This window comes from Centruroides sculpturatus, unplaced genomic scaffold (assembly GCF_000671375.1).
Source record: "Centruroides sculpturatus isolate CEXI.00-Female unplaced genomic scaffold, Cexi_2.0 scaffold334, whole genome shotgun sequence".
NCBI lineage: Eukaryota > Metazoa > Arthropoda > Arachnida > Scorpiones > Buthidae > Centruroides > Centruroides sculpturatus.
In genome coordinates this window covers 409,387-415,306 of record NW_019384688.1, presented here as the reverse complement: position 1 = coordinate 415,306, position 5,920 = coordinate 409,387, and positions in this window count along the sequence as shown.

Sequence of the window (5,920 nt, the reverse complement as noted above, 5' to 3'; positions counted from 1 at the left end):
TGATTTCTCACTTATGAAACGTTGAAATATTTTTTTTTATTAATATAATATTTTATGAAGCGCTCTTTTAACGTATGGTATTAAAAATAACCCTGAAAAATTAGAAACAGACTAAAAAACTAAAATATCACGAATATTTTAAAATTAGAATTTCAGTATATCCTTGTCTAATTAATTTATCGAAAAATAAAAAAAAATTGTTCATTGACAAATTCAAATTTAAAATAGTAAATATTGTAGATTTAAAGCACAATATATCGTAATTTATAAACTTAATCAAAAATCTTGTAAATTTTATCTATTGATTTCTCTTGTAAAAAAATTTTCACTTTAGTTCATGACTTCTTGCATATTAATATATATCAATATGCAAGATCCAATGGCGTGCTGTGACATTTGATGATAGAGAAGCAGCGTTTCTGTAAGAAGCCGACATCAAGGGGCAATCAGTCACTTGCGCGTCAGTGATGGTCTAGGGCAGTGGTTCTTAACCTTTTTATACTCGTGACCCACCAAATATTTCATAATTTTTTTGATCCCCATTTTTTAATAATAATTTATATTTGTTAAATTATCTATAATAAATTGATTTTTTTATTATTGCTTTATTTTTTTATACAATAAATGTGAAACATAACTTTGAATAACATTCAAACTCCACAATTAAACATAAAAACCCATTAATTTTTAACAAAAAAATAAACTAAGAAACATTTAAAAATTTATAAAAACAAACAAAAAATATTCGAAAATACGTACTTGCGAAAGGCAGCAAATTTTGCATTACTGCTGAGAACGGGGGATTTTCTGCACAAATTTGTATCCAAAATTCCAAGCATTAATAGTTTCTTAGAATTACTTTGAAATAAAAGAAGTAAATAGTGCGATGTAAGTAGCATACAGTATTTGCATTTATTTCTTCTGTACTAACAAAGTTGTATGTAGGAAAAAATAAGAAATAAAACTAAATACGAAAACTTACTCTTTCTTATTTCATTTTCCAATACGATTTTCTTTTTATTATCAATATTAATTTTCTTTTTATTATATTCTGAAGGAAATTTGCATAATTTAGCGGCCCCCGGCAAACTTCTTAAGGACCCCCAGAGGGCCGCGGCCCATCTGTTAAGAAACACTGGTCTAGGGTCCATTCGTATCGTTTATTCGATAAGTCAGTAAAAACCGTAGACTTTTCTAAATGCATTTTTAATGTAACAATTAGATTCCGAATCGCTAACCACGATATAAGGGGTACAATTAAAAATAAAATAATAAAAACTTACTTGGTGAAATAAAATGTGTGGTAGATGTACCGGACATACCTGATACAAAATATTCTTCAATATTATGAATATACTTTTAAAGAAAATTATAATTAAATATAGCTTTGTAAAGAAACGTACATAAAAATATAAAATATTCTTTACTTTTTAAATCTTAAAACAACGCACTTAGTCAAATACGAGTGGCTAATGGATGGAATTGAAGACTGCCAAATCCCCAGGGTGCCCATACCGGTCAATGTCAAATACCTCTTTGTCGCATCACTAGTATATCTCAAACGACGCGACCGGGCTGTTGTAGATTTTAAACGTTTCTCACCATAGCTGTAAAAATCTAAATATGTTAAACCTAAAAGTCACTTGTTTTCTAACTAAATCGTTTTATGACCAAGTGTCCTCAGAAATTTCCAAAATTTACAACTTTTCGGTCACTCTCATTGAACTGCAAAAATTTCTGTTTTATTACGTCTAATATTACGAAGAAATCAGTCCCCACTGTACTCTGCTAGAGATTGGGTCGGTTAAGCTTTTGTTTAAGTAAAATTTCGGCTCTTTCATCGGGGTTTTGTTAATATCCCCAATTCCCTAACCGCTTAATTATTTAAGTACTTCTTAAGTAGAAATAAGTCGAAACCAGTTACTTTGTACTCGAATATTTGTAGNATAAAAACTAATAAGAAACAAATATAAAATTGTATATTTTTCAGCAAATAATTTTTTTCCATCAAAACTTGTAATGTTGGAAGGAAAAGAAAGTTTTTGCACTTTAAAAAAACCGAACAAGAAACTGATAAATGTTCCATTAATTTAATTAATATAACAATATCCCCATTACATTGATACTTTTAAACCAGCGAACTACCTCTCTGCAAACAATTTCTACTTCAAATAACATTAATGTAAAGAAGACAGTGTTGATAACAATGAGTATTCCTATTACATTTTGATAGAATTTATACATTGTTACTTAATCTTCTGTCTATCCTCATTAAATTCTTCATCGTAGATAACTATTACAATACCAGTTACTTGAGCAACCACTACTAAAGAATAAAGAATATCCATGAAAATGGATCGTTTTTGTTGATTTGAATGCAAATGCATAATGGCAATATTTAACACAAGAAAATAACTGTTTATATTTAATAAGTATATATTTTACTTTCATATTATCTCGTTATTGGTTTACGAAACAGCCACTGTACATTTGTTACTTTATCGATTCTTCTTGTTTATTTTGCAAATAACTGAAATAAAGTTCAAGTAATTTTACGAAATTTACGAAAATAATTTCAGGTATTGTTACAGTTTAAGAACAAAGACGATATAAATATAAAATTATCAATTTTTCAGAAAGGAGTTTTCATTGAAATATTTCTATAAATTCTTTTACCGGAAAATTCGAGTTTTGTAAAATAGTAAAAATTATTCTGATCAAATGACTACTGTTAAGTACTGTACTAGAAAATATTCTTTTCGTTTAATCTTGTCACTATGAATATTATAATTAAAAATTATTCCTTTTTGAAGTGTATTGTGATAAACCTGTAAAATAAAGCTTATCATAAAATCGACCGGACTTGTTACTTTAGATTATACGAAGTAGATGAGGCTAACTTGATATCTAAGAAAGGCTGATATTCGAATCTAAAGGCTGGGGAATGAAAGCACGCTTTGTAGAAAGATTGTAGACGACAAAACTTGCAGAATTTTAAGTATTTATTCAATCTTCATTCTCTTTATCACAATAAGAAGTTTATAATATTGGCTTTTCCTACTAAACGGATTTCAAGTAGTAAAAAGTAGAATACAGTATACAGTAACAATACATTATATCCTATATAATAATTAACTTTTTATATAATATTTGCCTATAAAACATTACAAAAATTAATAATTTCTTATAACCTAGAGCAGCGGTCGGCAATCGGTGGTCCGTGAGAAAATTTGGGTGGTTCATGGAGAAATTTGGACATTGATCAACTGAAGGTTACGCGAAGTATTACGAAAGAAATGCAAAATGCTTAGTTGCTTTTTTCACTCATTGAGGGTTTTTTATTTTAATCTAAAACCAAAATACGAGGTGACTGTTATCAATAAAAAATGAATAATAAACAATATTGTGAGTGCGATTGTCCTCCTTGGTGGAAAAGCGCTAAGAATCCATAAACTTATTTCAAACAAGCAGCAACGAACTTTAGACTTGCATTGACTTGTTATTGCATTAAACCAGAGAATTTCATATTAATATAGTAAAATTGAACTTTTATGATCATTATTCTATAGATTTTGTATCGTTTGAAAAAATTCATTATAGTGGTCCGTGAGGTCAGAAAGGTTGCAGACCGCTGACCTAGAGAATCTGATTTTGGCATGTAAGTTATATTTACAAGAATTTTTCAAAATTGGATTTTTCGTACCAAAGAGAAAAACATCTCGAATATCCATCGCATTTGAGATAAAATTTCTTACGCGGCAGTTTTTTCAGGAAAAATTAATTATTCATAAAAGTTTCCATTGAAAATCTCGTATGCGTACGGTAACGTTGAAGATTGGACAATTTCTAAACGAACTTTGCAAATAATGGACAAGACTGACAGAAGAAAAGGAACGTTTAAGAGGCAGTCCTGTACCCTGCAGTGAATATTTACGATCTTGTCATCAAGACGTGAAATCGTTATTACTCAGTTGTGGTTTCTCGTCCATTAAAAATGTGCTATTTCATCATTCTTGCTATTTATGAAATTGTTGAAACGTGACTTTATGGTGTCACCAATTCACTTCTAAACAGGTAAGAATTCGTTTCTCGTTCATTACTAACATGTAGTAGTAGAATAAAATTAACAGTTTCTGTGCTTTATTTCTGACAGGCAATAACTGACGATGCCACGTTGTTCCAAAACATTCCCTTTTCCTGAGTCGGATTCCACTCCACATGCTCCAAAGTAGAATCCCCACTTTTTAAATATTATTTTGAGTTCGACAAATTAGGTCTTGATTGGAAATGACAGACGATGGAAGAAGAAAAAACAAACTAGCATGACTTTAGAATCCATGAGAGAGGAGGAATGGAAAAAGCAGTAAAAATATTTTGGGTCCCAAAAACTATTTTAATGAGGTTATCGCACTTAAAATGATTCTGTCTGCATGTTTTGTAAAGGGACGTAATTATCAGATTGCCGCGATAAACTGTGGATGAGATATATATTGATTAAGCTCATGTTGAATGTTCAGGAGCAGAGGCAGATGAATATGCGATTTTTGCAAACAAACATTTTCATTTCTGAATGCATAAACATATTTAAATAAATCATTTTATGCTATAATTTTGTGCTGTTTTCTTCTCCCTCAAAAAAATTCCATTTATATTTGGAGGTCCGAATTTGGAGCAATTTTTGCAAGCCATCGCTTTTGACACGATTTGCTAATTTAAAAATGTTCTTTACAAAAATTTTATAATAGTTTCTAACAAAGGGAGTTCTTGAATTAATCAAAGAAAATGAAAGAATGTTTAAAAAAACAATTTTAGCTTTATTATTATTATGGAATGTCATGATACTAGTGCCAAGTACTACGCTGGACTAAAGTCAAAGCATAACTTCGCAAACAAGTGTAATATTAAGCTTTGTTATATTCCTAACAATGTGACATGTTCAATATTGCAGTTTTCTGTAGTGCCATGTATATGTTTTTATTAAGGTTTAATGTTTCTAGACTTTTATACCTTATCCGTCCTCCATATCTCTCTTATTTCTTGAGCAAGTACAGTGTACTTGTTGATTTTTTCAATGTGAGCAATTTTATTATTATTATTAAAGTTATAGTAGAAAACGAATTGGATACTTTCATACACTTCCTCTGTGTTTTCTCCTCGTATTTTTAAATATTTTAATGAACCAAAGTAAATTAAACTGTCCAAATTAATAATGCTGAAAATTTTTTATTATATTATTCTGTTCTGAAATGTTTAAATAGTGTCACTTATCGTTTCAAAACTAGTTTATCGCCTATCCTTCAGAATTTATTTATTGATTAAGTATAGAACGAAAGACATAAAACATTTTCTCTAAATATTGGTTAAGAATCTAGACCAGTGTTTCTCAACGGGGGGCGATATCGCCCCCATGTGGGCGTTTTTCCATGTTCAGGGGACGATTAGCAACAATTTATATTTTGGGGGGAGAAAAACAATTTTTTGGGCGATATAGTAAAATATTATATTAAGAATAATTAGATATTTTATTCGTTATATCTTACAATAATTAAACAAATAACATTATACTAGTCACTAGTCTATTCAATGCAGTACGAATTTGGCGTTAGCCTTGTCCCTCGGCATCGGAATTTTGTAGTGAAGCAACGATACTACGTAACAGTTTTATTGAAGGGGGCGATACTACGTTGAAGGGGGCGACGATTCGTTAGAGTTTGAGAAACACTGATCTAGACATAAGAAAATTCTTTGCGTTTCACTCTTTGAGAATAAATTACAACGGTATATATATTTTGAATATTTAAATGTTTTTAAGTAAAGAATTTCGTACTTGAATATATTGTCGGTTTGAAATTTCTTATGTTAATTCTCTGGATATTTTTTATTCCAACTATTTAAAATTTCATTTTAATTTACTTGCTTA